The sequence below is a fragment of the Chlorocebus sabaeus genome, chromosome 7 (assembly GCF_047675955.1).
Source record: "Chlorocebus sabaeus isolate Y175 chromosome 7, mChlSab1.0.hap1, whole genome shotgun sequence".
NCBI classification, from domain to species: Eukaryota; Metazoa; Chordata; class Mammalia; order Primates; family Cercopithecidae; genus Chlorocebus; species Chlorocebus sabaeus.
The window spans coordinates 33,105,731-33,129,596 of record NC_132910.1 but is presented as its reverse complement, the minus strand read 5'-3'; the positions used below and the strand labels follow the sequence as shown (position 1 = coordinate 33,129,596).

The window sequence follows — 23,866 nt, the reverse complement described above, 5'->3', positions numbered from 1 at the left end:
TTCCTTGCTTTAGTAATAGAATGCAGTATTATGCATTAAAATAGGGAATACGGAAAGAGCACAAGGCATTTTGTTTTGTTTTTAGGCAGTGAGAGAGCTAAATTATGAATTTTGTTTCCTACATATTAGAAGTGCCTGTGGGACATCCAGATGGAAGGGTACTTATTATTGGCTACTGGACCTAGGGACCCAGTACTCAGCAATGAGGTCCTGACCAGTGTTATGGATTCAGGTGTCATGAACATCCAGTGGAGAGGCAAAACAACAGGAATGGATGAAACTGGAAAGAGATCTGAGTATAGAAATGTGGGCAACAGCAGATATTTTTGTGGGCCTTTATTATCATGTTATCCCTTTTATCTTATCTTAATACCATTTCCTCTCAGCAATACATGCACTAGTCAACCTAACCCACTTGAGATTCTCCGGATACACATTCTATCTTAACCTCCGTCTTTTTCACAAGTTGTTCCTCTGCCAGGAACATTCCTTGCTGTCTCTGAGCCTAGCAGACTCCTACTGATCCTTCAAAATGCAACTCTAAAGCAATCCCTTCCCCAGGAAAAGTACCCTTCTAGATGCTTTCTTAGAGTTATTGTACTAAGTGAAATGGACTGTTTGCCTCTCTGTTCCCTTTGTGCTTAATTCCTGCTGGTAAGGTCTGTGTCTGGTTCAACCTTTCACCTCAGTCCTGTAAAGGTGCTTGACACATAGCAGTTGCTCAATAACTAATTGCTCATTGAGTTATGAAAGAATGGTCAGAGAAAGAAGGGTTGCCAAAGGAGGAATAAGAAAGCATGGTAGTAGAAGTAGAAGGAATGTAAAGAGAGAGGGGTGGCGTGGAAACCAATAAAGGAAGTTTCTAGAAAGAAACTGTCAGTAATGTTGAGAGCTTCCAAGCAATCCTGTAAGATAAAGACTTAAAATACTCATAGGATTTGCACATTAGGTCAGTAGTGCCCTTTATCAGGGTGGCTTCAGTGGAGTGAGCTCAAAGTAGAAATCAGACTGTAGAGTTGGAAGGACAGCTTGGAGGTAAAAGAGTGGAACCTAAAACTATGAGAAACTGTCCCATGATAGGAAGGATGGAAGAAGGAGATGTAGTTTGGGTGAGGGCTCCCTGAAATGAGAGATGACTTAACATGCATGTGCTATGCTGTTGAATATGGCCTGGCATAATAAAAACTCCAATGTAAAGAAGGAGGGAGAAGGAATGATAACCGAACAAGCTTCCAGCATAGAGGAACGGGATCAAGCTTCACGAAGAAGGATTAAGCTTGAACTGGAAGAGAGCCTAGAAGGGGCAGAGATGAGTTGGATATAGACAAGTTTATAGGGGTGGGAGAAAGAAGCTTAGGGAGTTGAAGATTGATGGCTTAATTTTCTCAGTGAAATAGTAAACAAGTTTACCTGGAATGAAGCCGTGTGTGTAGGAGGTGGCTCAGACAGGGAGAGAGGCCTGGGGAACATACGCCTGGAGGGGAATGACATGACTTGGAAGACCCGGCAGATGGAACTGACCAAAAATACATTATTTTTTTTTTCCAAAAGGAAGTCCCATCATCTTAAAATTAGTATCCCTTATGTATTGATTTTGATGAGAACTTTTTATTGAGTTTATAGGAAGTGCAATGAGGTTATTATTAATTTACAGTGTTATGCTTCAGTCTCTCTCACTGACGACAAATTAGTTTTAAAGGTTGGTCCTTCCAGAATTCAAAGAATGTTATTTTTCTCATCATCTAGCTATTTATACACTATGTAAATGACCTGAGCTTCTAATAACAGTGAAATCCATGTGAGACGCCCATATTACAGAAAGAAGGGAGAAAAACCCAACCATGGTATTACTTTGTTTGAGTTTGTCATATTCCTTAGTTAAATGTATGAGAAAGCCATGCTGTGCTGTCTTGAATTAACTATTAATCAGTATAATATATAAAGATATGCACCTTAAAATTATGGTTTTATGTGTCAAGTGGCACCATAATATTAAACATTAACACCGAGTTCTTGTAAAATAACATAATATTTTGCTGCAAGCTTTCCTAATATAATCTTGTTTAAACTTCACAATAACTCTGGGAAGTAGTAAATATTTAGATCTTATTTATAGATGAAGAAATTGAGGCTTAAAATGTGTACCTTGTTAGAACTGGAAGACTTCATGTTAAGTGAAATAAGCAAGTTACAGAAAGACAAACTTCATAGATTACCACTTATTTACTTATTTGTGGGAGTTAGAATTAAAATAATTGAACTCAGGGAGATAGAGAGTAGGATGATGGTTACTAGAGGCTGGGAAGGGTGGTGGGGGTGGGAATGAGGAAGGGGGAAGTGGGGATGGTTAATAGGCACAAAAATATACTGTAATTAGATAGAATGAATAAGATCTAGTATTTGATAGCACAGCAGAGTGACTAGTGTAAACAATAATTTATTGTACATTTAAAAATACCAGAATATAATTGGATTGTTTATAACACAAAGAAATGATAAATGCTTGAGGTGATGGATGTCCACTTACCTTGATGTGATTATTATACATTGTATGCCTGTGTGACAATATCTCATGAACCCCATAAATATACACACTTACTATGTGCCCACAAAATTAAAAATAAAATTAAAAAAAGAGTAAAACATCTACCTTGCTTTACTTTTAGCTTGCCATTCAAAAAGATGTCGAGTTTAGAGGCGCTGATATTTAGCTAAGAGTTCTGCATATTAACTGCAATTTTACATTTCGAATTTTAAAATTTAACAACACTAAATAACTTGATAGGAAAGTTAAAAACCTAGGCTAGCATTACCTAGCTACTGTGTTCATGATGGATAAATACAAGGCATGCATGCCTTTCTATTCCCTTCTATGCCCATTGCAGACATTGATAATCAATTGTAGCACACTTTCTTGGGGTCCCAGACTTAGTCTGAGAGACTTTTACAAGAGAGTGCTCTGGGCAGTCACTACTAATTGATTTTCCACTCAGAGACTAATATACCCAATTACTTTGTGAATCACATCTGGTGGACAGGAATGCCAGTTCAAATCCTCCAAGAAGCAACCAAGATGGGATAAGACCTACAAGTTTTATTGCAGGAAATGCCTGGGAAGATAAAGAGAAAGCAAGCAATTATAGGCAGGGAGAGTCTTCAGACTACAAAGCAGGTCTGACACCTGTAAAAGGAGAGAGGGAAGGAAGAATTGGGTAGACAAGGTCTCAGACTGTAGCACAGCTCTGAGAAAGTTTCAGCCAGGATGATGTGTTCCCTGAGCAAAAGTGTCCCTTAGAAGAATACTGACTGGGCAGCAACGGGCTGGCCCTCATACCTGCCCTCTTACCATGCTCACTTGCTAGCTGTGAGTAGTCTGGGAGAAGGATAGCTTTAGAGTGGTAAATTCAAAGGGAAGGGTGGCAGCTGGAACCTACAAGCCAATCATGCCCCCACAACAGGTTCTCTTGAAGACAATTTGGGTGTACATTTCCATGACAACCGCAAGACTCCTTGGAAATGTCTTAGTGGATCCTCTAAAGATCAGCTATAAATTGTGATTGTGCTACCACAGCTGGCCATTCACAGAGCCACTGAATGTTCCTTAGCAGCTAGAAGATTAGAATGACAGTTCTCTTTCCTAGAATTGTGGCTCACACTCCCAAGTTGTTTGTGGAGCCCTTGATCCTCTCATCATCAGTCTCTGAGGAAGAAGAAGTGCCTGCTACTCTTTTTTTGTTTGCCACCTGACCCCTGCTCTTATCACTTCATCTAGTAGGAAACAATGTTTCACTTTCACTTAGCAAAATCTATCCTCTTTGTTATAAGGATTGTAAAATAATAAAATATGATTAAAACAGTAGTATCTATAAGAAATATGTTTAAGATGTTCAAATATTCCTTGAAATTACAAATATAGAAATGTCTATACAGTTGACTGGCGTTCTCCTAAATCATATCTTCACTGAAATATACATCCATTTATCTTTTTCATGTGATGCACATTTTTTTCTTAACAAAAAAACAAAGATTTTGCCACTCAAGGGTTACTAACAATGAGTAGCAACTCAGCAAAGTTTCTTGAGCTGGTAAGTAAGTTTCTTCACTAACTGAGTTCCTCCTGCACACCACTCTCAGAGCATGTGCAATTCAAAGTGTACTTGGGTAAAATGATATGTTATCACACATTGTAATGATGACAACAGTCACAGCTATTAACTACCTCTAGTGATTGCCCAGTGAGCACCAGGGCACTGTATCTGAAATAATATCAGACATTTATAATAACTCCGTAACATAGGTGGTACTATTGCCTTTCAGAGAGAAGGGAGAAAAGGGGGGTTAGAGAGGTTAATAAGGAATAAGGTTGCCAAAGTCAGTAAGTGTCAAAAGTAGGATTTAAAGCCACACTGTTTGGCTACAACTCCTAAGTTCTTAATTACTATTTGGAGTTACTCAAAGAGTCGAAATCAGTTTACACCAGGGGTCTGTTGCATGTAATATTACACCTCCCAAATTTGAAGCATCAGATTTGCCTTTAAGGCTAGATACAAATATAATTAAATACACATAGTATACATACAGCTAAGGCAATCCTTACCTAATACTGCAGTTGTGCTCCACACCTTAAGGCTAGCTCAGAAAAAGGAGTTTTTTCTTTAAGGGACTTTTCTAATGAGCATTAGAAGTAGAGAACAATTTCTATGTTTATCTCTTATCAAAGTTATCTTGAGGCCAAAGATAATGCTCTAAGTTACAGGTAAGCAGAGGCTGTGTCTAGGTTATCCCCAGCTCCTAGGCACCATTCCTGGAACATGCAGGAAGCTCCATGTTGACATTGCCTGAGGGATTGCTGCCACATTCAGCTGCTGAGAAAAATATGGTATTCATTTAATAGGAGATCATAGGCAAGAAATAATGTAGCAACTTAAATTAAGCTGGAATAAAATATAGAATGTCATGTGTCCCAAATCTGCTCAGTAGTCTGCTCTTGTTTGGGGTTGAGGGTAGTTCTTTGTGGGTCTGATTTTCCTGAAGACACAGAAAGAGGCAATGGGCCTTGTCACTGAGAAGAGAAAATGAAAAGGAACATTTGACCACTATTTTTTTAAAAGCCTTATTATAAGGCCTGGAAAAATGTGTGTGGCAGATCAAAACAGCCAGGTGTTTGGGTAACAGCCCTCTGTGGCCACCTGGCTGAGGCCAGCTGGTCATCAGAGTAGATGAGAAAAACATCTTCCAAAAACTGAAGAGTTAACCTACGGGAGGTCACTGGAAAGCACCCGTGTGAGAGGCTGCACACAGATCATAAATTATGTGTATGAAGAAAGAATTAAAGGAGCACATTTTAGATGTTGTCAGGGTCTAATAAAAGGTCTCTTTAATCCAGAAAGGCAGACATTCTTCTAGGGACTCAGTTGACTCTTCAGACACTGGTAGGTCAGAAGACACATTCAGCATTAAAGATATGGAGAAACTTACTTCAATTCATAACCTGATAACATTGAGCACCTGCAGAAAATGAAACACCAAACTTAGGGGTCTGAATTATAAGGCAAGTCTCTCCATGTTAAGTGAAAGGAGTGAAACCTGCTACAATTTGGATAAATACAATGTAATGGCCTTTTGGGAAACTAATCCAAAATATATGGTATGGTTTGGATTTGTGTCTCCACCCAAATCTCATGTTGAATTGGAAGAGGGGCCTGGTGGGAGGTGATTGGATCATGGGGGCAGATTTTCCCCTTTGCTGTTCTTGTGATAGTGAGTGAGTTCTCAGGAGACCTGATTGTTTGAAAGTGTGTGGCACTTCCCTGTCTCTTCTCTCTCTCCTGCTCTGCCATGGTAAGATGTGCTTGCTTCCCCTCCACCTTCTACCATGATTGTAAGTATCCTGAGGCCTCCCAGTCATGCTTCCTCTTAAGCCTGCATAACTGTGAGTCAGTTAAACCTATTTTCTTCATAAATTATGCAGTCTCAGGTAGTATTTATAGCAGTGTGAAAAGAGATTAATATAAGTCTTGAATTTTGAACTTCTTGCAACCAGTAAAATTGTGTAAGAATCACTATGGACTGTATTTATCAGGTAGACATTCAAAATATTCCTGCTTTCTACTTATTTTCCACTCCTTCCACTCACCTCTGACCCCACTTGTATTTCCAAGCCAACAACTTACTGTAAATAACAATGCCAACAGCATACATTGTCTGGCACTTACTACATACAGGCACTGTTCTAAGTGTTTTACAAAAATTAACTTGTTTGTCCTTAAAATAGCTCTTTATTATTATCCTTATTTAACAGATAAGGAAACTGAGTCACAGAGAGGGAAATGACCAAAAAGAAATTAAAAAGAACAACAACAATAAAATACCCAGCACCTAACACCTAATAAGGGAACAAAGAAATAGCACCACTGTTGTCAAAATAATGCTGATGGTTACAATAACCAAGAGCTGGAGATAAAAGGTAGAAAGGGAAACAGAAGAAGCAGGCAAGAAACTAGACTAGAAGAACAAATTAAAGGGGATTAAAAAAGACTAGTCTTAAAAGAAGAAAGATAAGAACTGGACCTAAAGTCTGTAAAATTAGGTGATCCTTTGCTTACTAAAGGGACTTTAGAACTGAGGACACTCTCTGAATCTTGAAAAGAAAAGAAAGCACCTTGGTGCTATATAGTCAGCCTGATGATTATAAACCTTGAACAAGCCCTGGGATTAAAAGGAAGGAGAGAGAGGGGGAAGAGACCACAGATGAGAAGGCACAGGAGGACATGGTGCTGCGGACTGTATGGTGACGGCCATCTGTCATGGTCCAGGAGGACACAGAATGGTGCTGCGGACTGTATGGGGATGGCCATCTGTCATGGTCCATAAACCCTCAGGGCTTTGGCTCCCAAACCATCTTCTGTGGGGCCCTCAGAGAAAAATTAACCAGACTCACACTCCCCTGGCACAGCAGTCTGTTGTTACACATATGTTTACATTGAGACCCTGTTTTCCATGGGAAGCTGTTTTTCATTTCTGCGTATGCAAGCTGAATCAGCCAACCACAAGAGGCCCAAGGCTGCTCCTAGCCTGTCTCTTTCCCTGTCACTGCATTTGCTTGTCTCTCTCCCCGGCTCCTCTTGCTGCCTTTGAAGCAGGTGCCTTCACCCGGAGTCCTATGGACTGGAAGTCCATGTGCCAGGCAAAAGGCTGTCTCGGCTTCACTATTCTCAACTCCAGTCACAGAGGAGACTCTGTTGCCAAGAACTGGGCCGGAGAAAATACAAAAATGGTTTTCAACCAGGCAAAAATATGCAAACAAACTGGTTTGAAGGAAGGTGCCAAGAAAATCCACAGTCTTAGTTTCTGAGCTAGAGCAGAGGGAGGGAAGTCAGGGATTATCTGTGATTGTCTGTGGCTCAGAAGTAGAAGTGAAGGGGATTCATTGCTTTCTGTGTCCTTACTGATTCTGAAAGCTGAAAAACAAAACATGAATATTCTCAACTTTATCAGGTTGGAGTCCTTAAAATACAAGTTAGATTAAAATGTATCTTCTCTCATTTCATAAGACGGCTGATGTAGTTGTCTTCTGAGTGCTTTACACAGCAAATACAGAAGGTGGGGTTATCTCTCCTAATTTCCTTCCTGCTCTGATGTGACTTTGAGACCACCCAGATCTGCTTACTGCCCCTCATCTACTGGAGGAAGGAAAAAAGGTCCTTACCTGCTTATTTTCCTTTATCTCAAGGGTTACCATCTCTTTGGTGAGGAGTTAGTCTTCTAAATCATCATGTTGAGGGTATGAGATGTGTACAGACAGTAAACTTCCTGAGAAGAAAGAGGGGCAGAAATACCTCTCCCAGATGGTAATCAAAACAAACTAGGGCAGGCAGAAGGGTGTGTGTGTGTGTGTGTGTGCGCGCGCGCGCGCACATCAACTTGATTGCCAGCAACATCTGACTTGTCAATTTATTGGGTGAATCTTCAGGATTAACTGATTACCAACCTCTATTTGGGCTTGTCTTTGTTTTCTCAATGTATTGTGAGACATAATGACATCTACATTGTTTAGCTCAACTGTGGGTCTCAATATTGACTGCACACTGTTATTATCTGGGGAGCTTTACAACTTCCGGATGGGTGGATTCCTCCTACAGAGAGTCAGGTTCAATTGGTCTGGGTGTGGCCTGTGCATCAGGACTTTCAAAAGCTCCCCAGGTGATTCTAATTCGCAGATGGGGCTAAGAACCGGGGCTGAGAACCTGGGCTAAGAACTGAAGGTTGAGTTACTTCCTAATGAGAAATTGAGGAAGATTCCTCAGGCTATTGGGCCAGATGAAAGGACATGTTATAGGGACATCATTAGTTAAAAAGAGGAGAAGACACTGAAAACAAATATCTAAACGCAGGTTTTTCTGTTTACAAAACAGTAGCACCCATGGCTCTGAGTCTGTTAGAGGAGGCCACAGAAAACACTTGATCTCTCCCAAGTTTTCTTCTTGTCATTAATCTGTTTGCATCCATGAAAGCTATGGTCCCCTTTTCTTAAACTTTAATACCCATTGGTATTCAGGAAGCCTGCAGGCCAGAGGTACAGCTTTATTAGCAATGTGCCCACTGGTTCTCCCTATAGTTCAAGCAACAGAATAATCTCTACAAACAAAAACTCACTGTTTTCAGTGCACATCAAATAGACACCAAAGCCAAGAGTTCAGATCTGTCCCCTCCAATCTCCAGATGAATAGACTGTGAAGCCAGAAAATTATGCCACTGAGAATGTCAGATTCACATTGTCTTTCAGCATCTTGGGACACTTGGATAATTGTCAAGACATCTCTTGATTTTAGTTAAAGAATTCCCTTCCTTGTAAATCTATCAAATACTGTCAGTGGTAACGTATAGCCTTTGCTGAACACTTGGTATGTACTAGGCATTCTACTAAAGGCTTTGTGTGGATTTTATTTAATCCTCACATCAATTGTGGGAATTGGATGCTGTTTTCTCTGTTTTACAGGTGAAGAAATTGAGACTTTGTGTGGCCCTATGATGTGGTTATTTTCTTGCTATTGGTAAATTTCAGGGCAATGATTTAAACCTACATCTGTGACTTCAAAATTCAAGCTCTTATTACTGTTCTCTTTGCTTTGTAGACCTCCAGTATAAGATAATTCAATTTTGCTTGTTTCTCAGACCCTTAGATTATCCCTCCCTAAAATTTTAATTCATTTAATTTTAATTAATTTAATTTTAATGCAATTTTTTGTTGATTTATTTAAAACTTAGTCTTTCTCTAAGAGTTGGCCAGTGCATACATGAACCTCAAACAACAGCTGAGTTTATGACTGGGGACTGAAATGTTTCTTTATGCAATTTAATAAATCCCAAGAAGGAAACAATAACAATAAAATCCAAAGTAATAAATAGTTGCTGGGGTTGGGCAAAGTGGCACATGCTAGTAATCCCAGCATTTTGGGAGGTTAAGGCTGGAGGATTGCTTGAGGCCAGGAGTTTGAGACCAGCCTGGAAAACACAGTGAGATCCTGTCTCTACCTTAAGAAAATTATAAAAGAGTTGCTGAATATGCTCATGTGTTGACTCATATTATTGGTACTGCTATTTGGTCAGCATCAAAGACCAAATTTAATACTTTATAAAATTTAGTTTTCTGCTTTAGCTAGTGGTTGTCATAACATTTTGCTCATGTGCCAGAGATACTTGAAAATCTTCCCAAAGCCATCATTAGCAAGCATTATAAAACAGGGCCAAGGTTTCGCTGCCTGTTAATATTTGGATATATTGGATGAAGACATGAGGCATGATGTTGTAAGCTTTTTTCACATCGACTATACTGCTATAAAGCAAATAAACAGTAACAGAGGACAGGACGTCAGCAAATGAAGGTTTTACAAATCTGCATTTGACTGTGTATGTGCATATGTATACATATAGAGAGGTCCCTGTGTACATGTCTTTGGCTAATTTCTGTCCTGCACATTTAGTGTGATGCTGTAACCTCTGAGAAGTCCTGCAATTTTAGTGCACTCTGAGTGAATAACTTGGGCTTCACTGCTGTCTGAGCTTGTCCTGCTGTTCTGAGGGTCCGGATGGGGAGGCTCTTCTATGACAGGGATGTTTATCTTGCCATTATAGAACCATCAGGGGTTTTTGCTTGGGGCTCTGCACTTGAACTCAGTGTCAGCGGATGAAGGCCATCCATGTGGATTTCTGGAATCTCTAGCACCTCTAAAATATGTTGCAGCTTCTCAGTCTTATGAGACCAGTAAGCCTAGAGTAAATCAATGTCAAGGGTAAGTTTATTTCCTTTTAAAGCTTTTTCTCCTCTGAGGCCAAGACTACATTTTCACTTCTCCAAATAAAGCATTTAGCAACCTATCTTTTAATGCTTTGGGTTCCTCTGACTTCTGGGCTCAAGGACAGAACAGAGTTGAGGAGGTAATGGGAGGAGGAGATACTCCTTCTCCTTTGTTGACAGAGCAACCCGTGAATTCACTGTCTTTGAACTTTGGGATGATACACATGGCAGAGTGCTGGGAATGTCCTTTGATGGTAGGACCAGGTTTTGTTTCTTTGTGATTATGATATATATTATAATTTACATCATTGCATATGTATAATTATATATAGGTGTGCTATAATATAAACTATAACTAAAATGAACTTCAGAAATAGTACAAAGATATGTACAAAACCTAGAGAGAGGCTACAGTGGTCAGAAAGATATTGTGGGATTCACAAGGGCACTCCACAGCTCACTCTCCTTCCAGGTGTGCAGTGCAATAAAGAACTGCGTCCCATACTCCCTTGAATTAGGTGTGGCCTTATGACTGTTTGGGCTGATGAAGTAAGCATGGAAGAGAAACAGGTCTTTCTACAGAATGGGAGAAAATTTTTGCAATCTACTCATCTGACAAAGGGCTAATATCTAGAACCTACAAAGAACTCAAACAAATTTACAAGAAAAAAACAAACAACCCCATCAAAAAGTGGGCAAAGGATATGAACAGACACTTCTCAAAAGAAGACGTTCATACAGCCAACAGACACATGAAAAAATGCTCATCATCACTTGTCATCAGAGAAATGCAAATCAAAACCACAATGAGATACCATCTCACACCAGTTAGAATGGCAATCATTAAAAAGTCAGGAAACAACAGGTGCCGGAGAGGATGTGGAGAAATAGGAACACTTTTACACTGTTGGTGGGACTGTAAACTAGTTCAACCATTGTGGAAAACAGTGTGGCAGTTCCTCAAGGATCTAGAACTAGAAATACCATTTGACCCAGCCATGCCATTACTAGGTATATACCCAAAGGATTGTAAATCATGCTGCTATAAAGACACATGCACACATATGTTTATTGTGGCACTATTCACAATAGCAAAGACTTGGAATCAACCCAAATGTCCATCAGTGACAGATTGGATTAAGAAACTGTGGCACATATACACCATGGAATACTATGCAGCCATAAAAAAGGATGAGTTTGTGTCCCTTGTAGGGACATGGATGTGGCTGGAAACCATCATTCTCAGCAAACTGTCACAAGAACAGAAAACCAAACACCACATGTTCTCCTTCATAGGTGGGAATTGAACAATGAGATCACTTGGACACAGGGTAGGGAACATCACACACCGGGGCCTATCATGGGGAGGGGGGAGGGGGGAGGGATTGCATTGGGAGTTATACCTAATGTAAATGACGAGTTAATGGGTGCAGCACACCAACATGGCACGAGTATACATATGTAACAAACCTGCATGTTGTGCACATGTACCCTAGAACTTAAAGTATAATAATAATAAATAAATAAATAAATAAATAAATAAATAAATAAAGGATATATACATTTAAAATTAAAAAAAAAAAAAAGAAAAAAGAGAAACAGGTCTTTTCTGGGCAGAAGTGTGAAGAGCCAGTGTGTGCTTTGCAACACTCTGCTTTCCTGCTGGCATGGTGAATGGCGTTTCTCCATCAGCCCAGGTTCCTGATGGAATCTCCTTAGTGACCCGCTATGGACCTGTAGAGAGAGAGCAATGAATAATCTTCTGTTATTTGAAGCTGTTGAAGTTTGGGGTTATCAACATAGTCTGATTGATAAGGAAATCATGTTAAAGCTTATGTATTAAAGTGTAATAGAAATGTGACAAAGAAGATTCCTCAAGAGGAAAGGCCTTGAAGATTTCATGTATGTTTGTTTTAACCTTAAGAACTATCGGGGCCAGTAAATGCATAGAGCTTTTAAAAAGTGTTAAAATGCCAGGACAAGTTCCCCAAAGCCTCTGTTTTATTTTGTTTTTAATTATGGTAAATGTACATAACATAACATTTACTATTTAAACTATTGTATTGTTAAGTGGACAACTCAGTCGCGTTAAGGACATTCACATTGTTGTGTAATCATCATCACCACCCATCTCCACAACATTTTCATCATCCCAAACTGAAGCTTCGTGCCCATAAAACAGTACGCTGGTTCCCTCTTCCCACCTTCTACCCCACCCCTGCCCCTGGCCATTCTCCTTTCACTCTGTATGATTTTGACTACTCTAAATAACTCACGTAAGTAGAATCATACAATGTTTGTCCTTTTGTGTCTGGCTTATTTAAATCCTCTTTTTTTTTTTTCCATTTTTGGTAGAAAAGATTGGATTTCAGTTTTTGCTAGCAACTCCTCTATCTGTTTAGCTATTTTGAAGATAGTCTTTGCTCCAAGAAGAAAGAGGGATGACAAGAATCCATCTTAAGGACTGACTCTGGCTGTGGGTTGAGGTGGCTTCATGCTTTCCAGGCCAGAGGTCAGCAACCCTTCCCAGCTGAAATGTGAGTTCCAAGCTCCCCTTGGGTCAGGGGTTAGGGGTGCTTTCAAACCCAGACTGATAAAGTTCTGCCTTCTGCTCATACAAGGAAAGGATTGCCATAGTCTACAAGCATGGTGGAGAGAGGGAGTTTTGATTTCTTTTAGTAGCAAAAGTTGGCCGAGTGTCAGCAGATAGTTCTGGCTTTCAGAATGGGTTGTGACAATGGTGACAGATCCTGAGGTCATATTTAATCATCCTATGGCCCATCAGCAACAGAGGGAGTCTTGTTTATCATTCTTTTTGCTTGAAGAAAAGTATCTTGTCAGAAGTTGTGGGGAGATGTTAATATTTTTTGGTGATTTCTTTTCCTTTCCTTTCTTTTCTGTTCTATGGAAATACCATATCAATAGAAATACCGGGTTTAACATGCACAAAGTCATGAAAACCAATGATGCCAGATGGCACTGACATTTGCTTTTCTTTTCTTCAGAATTGCACTTGTTAGAAGCACATGTGTAGTCTAAGATGGACATCAAAGAGGTGGAGGATGGTAGTGGGAGTGGGGTCAGAGGATGACTGAGGATACAAACTTAACTGCACTGATGTCGTCCCTGAGTTCCTGTTCAGGAAGGCAGGCAGCCTGTGGAGGAGATGGGTGAGTCCTGGAGGTCCCTGCGGAAATCTAGCTTTTGCATGGTTTTTTCTTTTCTTTCTTTTTTTTTTTTTTTTTTGAGATGGAGTCTCACTCTGTTGCCCAGGCTGGAGTGAAGTGGTGTAATCTCGGCTCGCTGCAAGCCCCGCCTCCTGGGTTCACGCCATTCTCCTGCCTCAGCCTCCCGAGTAGCTGGGACTACAGGCGCCTGCCACCACGCCCGGCTAATTTTTTTGTATTTTTAGTAGAGATGGGTTTTCACTGTGTTAGCCAGGATGGTCTCGATCTCTTGACCTCATGATCCACCCGTCTTGGCCTCCCAAAGTGCTGGGATTACAGGCGTGAGCTACCGCGCCCATCTGCTTTTGCATGTTCTATCAGATTTGACCACCTGAAGACAATGGTGAATTCCCTGCCTTCTGTTCATATTGGAGTTTTTATTTGGAAATGAAAAGAATTGAAGGTTATTTTTTTAAGGGTCCTGGGAAATAATTGTCATAGAGGTAGCAAAACTGTGCTCTGGCTTAGACATTTGCTCAATAGATGTTATCTTATGTGTCAGGCATTTTACTGGGTGCTGAGAATACAGTGGAAGAATAAACATGGTTTCCTCCTTCATGAAGTTCATAGTCCAATGAGGTGACACATATTATTTACTCAATCAATAAGCCAGTCAATAAGTATTTATTGAATGATAATTGTGTTCTAGGCACAGGGGATACTACAGGAAGCTAATTAGACATGAGTTATGTAAAACAAATGTCAAATTGTAACTGTAATAAGGGCTAGGAAAGAGAGGTGCCGTGGACTGCAAGAGTTATTTATGAGGGTTCAGCATGGCCAGAGAGAGCTAATTCGGTGATCTGAGGGACAGAGAGTTCCACCAGGCGAAAGCGGGTAGGAGCCTTCCAGGCAGAGGTAGCAGCTCATGCAAAGGCCCTGTGGAGGAAAGGATATTGGTGATAATGAGGGGGAAATGGAGACCTTTGTTGTTCAAGTGGGGAGAGGGGATTGGAAGGCACGTTAATTTGGAAGGAGTGGGCAGGGGTCAGTCATGAAAGCCATCCTTATAAAAATGAGAGGAGCCTGGCCTATCACTGTCTTTGTTAGAATGTGTATATCCTCTTCTATTCCTCCTCAGCTTAGTACCCTAGTTAAGAGCCTGAGTTCTGGAGTCAGGCTGCCAGGGTTAGATACCAGCTCTCCTACTTACAAACTTTGTGACCATAAGCAAGTTACTTAACCTCTCTGTGCCTCAGTTGCCTTATCTGTAAAATGGGGAATATAATAGTACCCACCTCATAAACTTGAAATTAAATGAGTTTATATATGTAAAATACCCAGAATAATGCCAGGCACTATAAGCACCATATAAATATGATCTATGATGATGATGTTGATGATAATAAAGAGCATCACTATACTCAGGAGATATTCCCCAATTAGTTTATGCATAAGAAATCCATACCAAATCATATCCAGAATATATAAATATTTGCATTGTGAGCAGAGAAAACCTAAAACAAACTATAGGTCTCTTCAGTGTTCATTTATGGTATGGAAAAATGCATTTCTCAAGTAAATCATCTTGGAAAAGTCCTCTTTAAAGGTGCAAAAATTAAATTCTACTCTGCCTAGTGTGTATTTGAGATATTTGGAAGACAATGGATTCTTGATACTGATTCAGGTAATACTCTGGACTGAGGAATGGCAGAACCCAAAACCTTTTATCATTTTATCATTGATGCAACTGAACAATCAGAATGGTAGAGCCAGAAGCAACCTTAGAGATTAGCTAGTCATTTGTTCTGATTTAATTGGTTGTTGGTTTCTGCATGAAGTGATCACATTAGACAAAAAGAGCTGCCAGCTTAAACATTTAATAGATAAGTAATTAATTTAACTGAGACACTTCTGTGAAAATCACAAATACCATCTGCAGCTTCTCCTTTGGAAGCTGGTAATGTATTTTTGCTGAAGGGCTTTTTGTTTTTGTTTTTCACTATTCCTGAAAAAGTAATAACAGCCTTACTTTGTACCAATAGATTTGGTAACATGGTGAGTTATCGTGCCGTCTGTTTGGATGGCACCATATAATCAAACGAACAACATTTTGTTGAAAGCTCACTATGCATGAGGCCTTGTGATGGATGCTTTTATATGATGTGGTCTTTAATTCTTACGCTGATTTTATGGAATCTTGGACAGGCCTTGGGGCTGCTGTTCTTGGATCCCCCCTCACCCTCCCTCTGCTCTGTCAGTGTTGCAGGGAGACTGCAGCCTCTCCTGGCCACTGGTTCTGGGCCGGGTCTGGACATTCAGGCACTGGTAGAGGTGAGGGTGAGGAGAGGAGTCAGTCTGTTTCTCTGCTCCCTCTCTGCCTTGGGCTGCATCTTCTCTATGGCTTCAACTCCCCTAGGACTGGCAGGCCATGGTTCAAACTTCCACTTGGTGGCTCCACTGGAGGTTCCAAAATAACTAAGGTTCTCTCCTCCCTTAGTCTCTCCAGTCAAGGGATGGGGAAACTCCTTGCTGTTGCTCATGGCTGGATTACCCCGTTGTCTGCTATTTGGCTTATAATCTCCATCACCTGTATAACCAGTTCCCTGTGCTACATTCCCTCTATTAAGCATATTCGAAGTAATTTCTGTGTTCTTGTTCAGATCCCAATTTATAGAGTGTCATATATTTAATTATAGCTGCTTTTTTAATAGAAGAGGAAACTGAGGATCATACTGACTAAATGTCACAATATTAAGCTCAATATCACAAATCTACTATTTAAATCGAAGTCCTCATACTCCTAAGCTCATACATACTTTTCCTACTATTATGCTTTAGTGTCTTTATAAATGTCTAGAAAGGAGAATACTTATTAAAGGGAAATCCCTCTTGGATCATTAGTATCATGATAGGTTTTCCTACAGTCCTGTGTTAGTCCAACTGGATTGAAGACCCAGAGGATGGGTTTGAATGTCAATATCTGACATGTCTCCGGAGAAAAAATTACTAGGCCTCAGGCAGCAGATCAGAAAGATGCTCTTTTGTATGTCACTGAACTTTGGTCTTTCAGGAAATCCTCCACAGATCCATGGAGCCACCAAGTTCTGGCCACTCATTTAGGACAGATGACGAAATCCTGAAATAGTTTGGATGTTTGTCCCCTCCAAATCTCATGATGAAAAGTCATCCCTAGTGTTGGAGGTGGGGCCTGGTGAGAGGTGTTTTAGTCATGGGAGTGGATCCCTCGTGAATGGCTTGGTGCCATTCTTGAGTTCTTGTGAGATCTGGTTGTTTAAAAGTGTGTGGCACCTCCCTTCTTCCTCTCTTGCTCCCACTCTCACCATGTGACATACTGGCACCCCTTCACCCTCCACGCTGATTGTAAGCTTCCTGAGGCCTCACCAGAAGCAGATGCCAGCACTTTGTTTTGTGTACAGCCAGCAGGACCATGAGCCAATTAAACCTCTTTATAAATTACCCAGCCTCAGGTATTTCTTTTTAGCAACACCAAAATGGCCTGATACAATTCCCTTTGTTCCAATGTGAATAGAAAATGAGATGTTTCTGACCGGGTGCTGTGGCTCATGCCTGTAATCCCAGCACTTTGGGAGGCCGAGGTGGGAGGATCTCGAGGTCAAAAGACTGAGACCATCCTGGCCAACATGATGAAACCCCGTCTCTACTTAAAATACAAAAATTAGCTGTGTGTCGTGGCATGTGCCTGGAATCCCAGCTACTCGGGAGGCTGAGGCAGGAGAATCGCTTGAACCTGGCAGGCGGAGGTTGCAGTGAGCCAAGATCACGCCACTGCATTTCAGCCTGGTGACAGAGTGAGACTCTGTCTCAAAAAAAAAAAAAAAAAAAAAAAAAATTGAGGTGTTTCTGACCTCAAATTTACTCAAAATCTGGACAGAGATACTCTTAAATTTATCATTAAATCCCACCCACAATCAAATACTTTGGACTTTATCATAATTTTAAGCTTAATTTTTAGACTCCTTTCATAAGAATAAATCATAGGCTAAAATGTTTTTAGTCTGAGCAACTGAAGGAATGGGCATAGCATTACTTTACTTGTGGGGACTCTTGTGAAGAAGTTGGCAGTCAAAGAACAAATAAAATGTTGAACCAGCAGTAGAAGAATAACCTCCGGTTTCTCTCTTTTTGCTAAATAGTAAGAATAATAGTGGAGAGTGTTGAAGTCTAGGGGAAGGGGTATCTGTGTGTGGGTGTGTGTGCATATGTATAGGGGGAAGGGATACAATGAGAAGCCATCAAAGAGTGAACAACTTAATCATGCATTAAGGAAAATAGGTAAAAATGTGTTGGTTGAACATAGCGATAAGGAAGAGGATCTGGATGAAGGATGTTATATATATATTTAATATATAATATATAACATAATATGCTATATATTATACAAATATAAATAATATACTATATATTTTTTATATATAGCATATAATATATATAATAATGCTATTATATAGTTAAGAAAAATAACAAAAACTTGAAGTACTTGACTTTGGAATAGCAGCTGCTAGTGGATGCGCAAGATGATGAAGATGTGGGATTGATAAGATTTGATAATTGATTGGGATAGGAATGAGGGAGGAGAAAAAAGTTGATTATTCTGAGGCTTGGAGTCTTCATGACTTTTCTTTTTTCATATAATATTCAACCCAAGTAACTTTTTATACTGTTATGGAATTTTCATATTGCCATGGGAACCTGGTTGGTACTCAGTTTTCCCTTTGTTGTGCAAGGAGCCCTGTGCTGTAGTTCCATCTGTTGTTCAAAGAGCACCCAAGAGCTTCTGAAGTCATCAGGACTGCTGACCCTGTATGGAGACCACAGCATGGCAAGTAAATGGGGCACTTTACTTAGCATACTACTCCACTTCAGTCAGGCTGGTCTATGCACTGCCCTGGGCACAGACCATGCTCTTTCTGCCCTTTGAAGCTTTGCTTCAGTCACACACATCTGCTGAGATGTAAACTATGGCTAAATCATTTGTACCTGCGTGCCAATGAGGCTTCAATATCTTTTATCTGCCTATATTTACATGTAGAATGAGGCCTATGTTATGGATCGTACACCTTCCTAGAAACTTGAAACATTGATAACATTCTAATAGCAACAGTGGTCATAGGTTATGTAATAGCAGCAGCATTCATAGGTTGTGTCCTTCCATGGGGTCAAGTATCTTCCTGAGAAATAGTAATTACAAACTTGCTATCAGCTATTCTGTACATTGGAACAGACGTAGTACAATGGATCTGAGGTAGCTTTTCAGTTGACAAAGTCATCCTTACAGGATTCTTTGTTTTCCATTTTATTCTATCTTTCATTATTACAGCGCTACTAGCTGTTCACCCCTACTCCTACATGAAACACGATCCAACAACCTTTTGGAAATTTCATCAGACTCTGATAAAATCCCATTTCACCCTTATTGCATGATTAAAGATATTTTAGGCCTAGTCCTACTTGTCCTGCTCCTCCTAATAGGAGACCCAGACAACTACATCCCAGCAAACCCTCTCAACACTCCACCCCATATTAAGCCAGAATAATACTCCTTATTTGCCTATTCATCACACACAGTGAATGGCTACAAATCCATGGGAGTTTATAGATATTTTTAGATTTCTGGTACATCCTTATAAGGTAAGAAATTTGTACAGGGTCAGGCAAGGCATGAGGAAATTATCTACCTCAGAGTCACTTTAGGTGATGGGTAAGCCTTGAAGGATAGTTCTCATACCTAGCATATTCCTCCACTTCAGTCAGACTGGTCTGCGTACCACCCTAAGGGCAGACCATGCTCTTTCTGCCCTTTGGGTCTTAGTCCTCTCACCTGCAGGACCTGCTGCTCCTCCCCTAGTCAAATCTCCCAAGCCTACAGAGACCGAGTGCCTCCTGCTTGCTGCCCTACACTCTCTTAAATATTTCATTTTTCTTTAAACAATCACAGTGTACGTATTTCACTTTGTTTTTTACTTTATTATATATTACATTTTATTTTACTTTAATTTCTCCAATTGTGTTAGTCTTATCTTTCAAACTAGATCACAAATTCTTTGAAGAACTCTTTCTTACCCTTTATTATCCCCCATGATGCCTAGTATGGAGTGAGTACTTGTTGAATAATTAATTTAGTGTGAAAAATTTGCCCCATCTTCTCCTAGCCACTTTATCTACTTGATTACCTTCTTCTTTAGCTACTGGATTGCAACCAAGCATATGGACATGCAGTACAGGTTCTGAATACTGAGACATTTCTTCCAGGCAAAAGAATGCTGTGACCAAAGAGAACTCCAGATATGGTAGTGAGCAGGGAGGAGAAAGAAAGAAAAATGCATTTAGAAACACAACTTCTTTTTTGACCTGAGTGAACTTGTGTGCTAGAAGTTACTGAAAAGCGAAGGTGCTCAGAACAATGATCAGTCTATCTTCAGACTCTGGTATGTTTTAGAACAATAGAAAATGACATAGGCCAAGAAATTCTTGGTGGGACATTTAGGTAAAAGGTGTTTTCTGTTTTCAGAATTCAGATTTAAGAATATTAGCTTCTATATTAGTACAAGAGACCAGCATGTTTATTGATCTGGGAATGTTATGGCAACTCCTACCTATATGTTGAATTTTTCATCATAAATGTAGATGTAGGTATTTTAAATTATACCACAAAAATGACAAAACTGAGGTGTAGAGAGTTTAAGTAACTCAACATCAATAAATCACCTTTTCAAGAAGTCTTCTCTAAACTTAAGATAAATTAAGCATTGTTATATCTCCCATAGTAATTTGTGATTATCTTTATTGTACTACATATTATTTTTAAAAATTATTTTAATTATTATAGATAAATAGTAGCTGTACGTACTTATGAGATACATGTGTTATTTTGATACAACCATACAATGTGTAATGATCAAATCAGAGTAATTGGGGTATTATCACCTCAAGTATTGGGCATTTCTTTGGGTTAGGAACATTCCAATTCTATAGTTTTTGTTATTTTGAAATATACAATAAATTATCAACCATAGTCATCCTATTGTGCTACCTAACACTAGATATTTTTTCTATCTAACTGTGTTTTTGTACTCATTAACCATCCCCTTTCTACCCAGCATCCTTTCCAACTACCCTTTCCAGACTCTGGTAAGCATCATTCTACCCTCTCTTTCCTTGAGTTTAATTTGTTTTTTTAGCTCCCACATATTAGTGAGAACATGGGATATTTGTCTTTTTGTGCCTCGCTTATTTCACCTAACATACTGTCTCTAGTTCCCTCCATGTTGTTACAGATGACAAGATTTTATTCTCTCTAGTAGCTCTAAAATATTGTATTGCGTATATATAACTCATTTTCGTTATCCATTCATCTGCCAATGTACACTTAGATTGATTATGTACCTTGGCTATTGTGAATAGTGCTGCAATAAACATGGGAATACAGATATCTCTTCCATATATTGGTTTCCTTTCTTTTGGATATATACCCAGTAGTGGGATTGCTGGACCACATGATAGTTATATTTTTAGCTTTTTCAGGAACCTGTATACTGTTCTCCATAGTGGCTGTACTAATTTATGTTTCCACCAACAGTGTATGAGGGTTCTCCTTTTTCCACATCCTCACAAGTATTCATTATTGCCTGTATTTTGGATAAAAGCCAATTAAACTTGGGTGAGATGATATATCAGTATAGTTTTAATTTGCATTTCTCTGATAAGTAGTGCTGTTGAATATTTTCTCATATAACTGTTGGCCATGTGTATATCTTCTTTTAAGAAATGTCTATTCAGATCCTTTGCCCATTTTTTTCTTTTTTGTTTTGTTTTAAATGTGGCAAAAGGAATTTTTTTTATCTTCAACTTTTATTTTAAGGTCAGGGGTATGTGTGCAGGATGTGCAGGTTTGTTACATATGTAAACATGTGCCATGGTGGTTTGCTGCACAGGTCATCCCATCAGCTAGGCATTAAGCCACACAAATTAGCTATTCTTCCTGATGTTCAAAATACCATGCTATTTTGATTACTATAGCTTTGTAGTAGTATTTGAAGTGAGGAAATTGATATATGAGTCTCCCAGTTTTGTTTTTTTTTTTGCTCAGGATTGATTTGGCTATTCTGGATCTTTATGGTTCTATATAAATTTTAAGATTTTTTCCTTCTATTTCCATGAAGAATGCCATTGGTATTTTGATGGAGATTGCATTGAATCTGTAGATTGTGTTGGGTAGTATGGACATTTAAAAAATAGTCACTCTTCCAATTCATGTACGTGGAATATCTTTCCTTTTTTGTGTCCTCATCAATTTATTTCATCAATGTTTATAGTTTTTGTTGTAGAGAACTTTAACTTCTTTGGTTACATTTATTCTTAGGTATATATTTTTATTTATAGCTAATTGTAAATAAGATTACTTGGTTTCTTTTTCAGATTGTTTGCTGTTGGCATGTAGAAATTCTGCTGACTTTTGTAGGTTGATTTTGCATCCTGAAACTTTACTGAATTTGTTTGTTAGTTCTAATAGTTTTTTTGGTGGAATCTTTAGGTTTTTCTAAATATAAGATCATATCATCTCAAACAAGGATGATTTTAACTTCTTCCTTTCCAATGTGGATGCCTTTTGTTTATTTCTCTTGCCTAATTGCCCTGGCTAGGACTTACAGTACCCTGTTGAATAAAAGTGATTAAAATGGGCATTCTTGTCTCATTCCAGATCTCAGAGGAAAGGCTTTCAGGTTTTTCCCCATTCAGTATGACACTAACTGTAGGTTTTTCCCCATTCAGTATGACACTAGCTGTAGGTTTATTGTATGTGGCTTTTATCATGTTGAGGTATGTTCCTTCTATACCCAGTTGTCTGAGAGATTTTATCATGAAGGATATTGAACTTTCTTGGATGCCTTTTCAGCGTTTATTGAAATGATCGTATGGTGTTTGTTTGTTATGGGACAGGGTCTCACTCTGTTAGCTGTGCTAGAGTGTAGTAGTGTGATCACAGCTCATGACAACCTTGACCTACTGCCCCCACCTCAGCCTCCAAGTACCTGGGACTACAGGCATGCACCACCATGCCTGGCTAATTTTTGTATTTTTTTTCTAGACACAAAGTTTGAAACCAAACTGGTTTCAAACTCCTGGGTTCGAGTGATCTTCCCAATTCGATCGCCCAAAGTGCTGGTACTATAGGCATGAGTCATTGCACCCAGTCGATCGTATGGTTTTTGTCCTTTATTCTGTTGATATGATGTGTCACATTGATTGATTTGCTTGTATTGAACCATCCTTGCATCCCTGGGATGAATCCCACTTAATCATGATGAGTGATGTTTTCTTTACTGTGTTGTTCAATTTAGTTTGCTGGTATTTTGTTGAGGATGTTTGCATCTATGTTCATCAGGGATATTGACCTCCAGTTTTGTTTTATTGTTGTGCTTTTGTCTGGTTTTGGTATTAAGGTAATACTAACCTTGTAGAATGAGTTTGGATAGATTTCCCTCCTCCTCAATTTTTTTTTTTTGAATAGTTTGAGTAGGATTGGTGTAAGTAATTCTTTAAATGTTTGTTAGAATTCAGTGGTGAAGCCGTAGAATCCTGGGCTTTAATTTGATGGGAGACTTTTTATTATTGCTTGTATCTCCTTATTTGTTATTTGTCTATTCAAGTTTTGGATTTCTTTACAGTTCAATCTCGGTAGGTTGTATGTGTCTAGGAATTTATCCATTTCTTATAGACTTTCCCATGCATTGGCATATAGCTACTTATAATAGTCTGTAATGATCCTTTAAATTTCTGTGGTATCAGTTGTAACGTCTTCTTTTTCATTTTGATTTTATTTACTTGGGTCTGCTCTCTTTTTTTTTTTTTGGTACTTAATCTTGCTAAAGGTTTGTCAAGTTTGCTTATGTTTTCAAAAAAAAAAATTTCATTTTGTGGGTGTTTAGTACTTTTTTAGTCTCAGTTTTATTTATTTTTTTGCTCTGATCTTTATTTCTAATAATTTTGAATTTGGTTTGTGCTTGCTTTTCTAGTTCTTCATTAAGGTACATTATTAGGTTGTTTATTTAAAGCTTTTCTCCCTTTTTTGATGTAGATGTTTGTTGCTATAAGCTTCCCTCTTACCACTGCTTTTGCTATATCCCATAGATTTTGGTACATTGTGTTTTCATTTTCATTTGATTCAAAAAATTTTCTACATTTTCTATTTAATTTTTTCATTGACCTAATTGTTGTTCAGGATCATATTATTTGATTTCCATGTGTTTATACGGTTTCCAAAGTTCCTCTTGTTATTGATTTCTGGTTTTATCATGTTTATAAAAGATACCTGATACTAGTTTATTTGTTTTGAATTTTTTAGACTTGTTTTGTGGCT

General features: G+C 39.0%; 1 protein-coding gene and 1 non-coding gene across 4 annotated transcripts in view; one reads left to right on the top strand and one right to left on the bottom strand.

Moving 5' to 3' along the window:
• RASGEF1B (RasGEF domain family member 1B) overlaps window positions 1-23,866 on the top strand; it is a 633,271-nt gene that overhangs the window by 299,972 nt on the left and 309,433 nt on the right. The gene's annotated exons all lie outside the window — the stretch shown is intronic.
• Window positions 13,209-13,304, bottom strand: LOC119624047 (small nucleolar RNA SNORA8). The gene has a single exon (XR_005240136.2). It is a non-coding gene; the product is annotated as a small nucleolar RNA SNORA8 (small nucleolar RNA).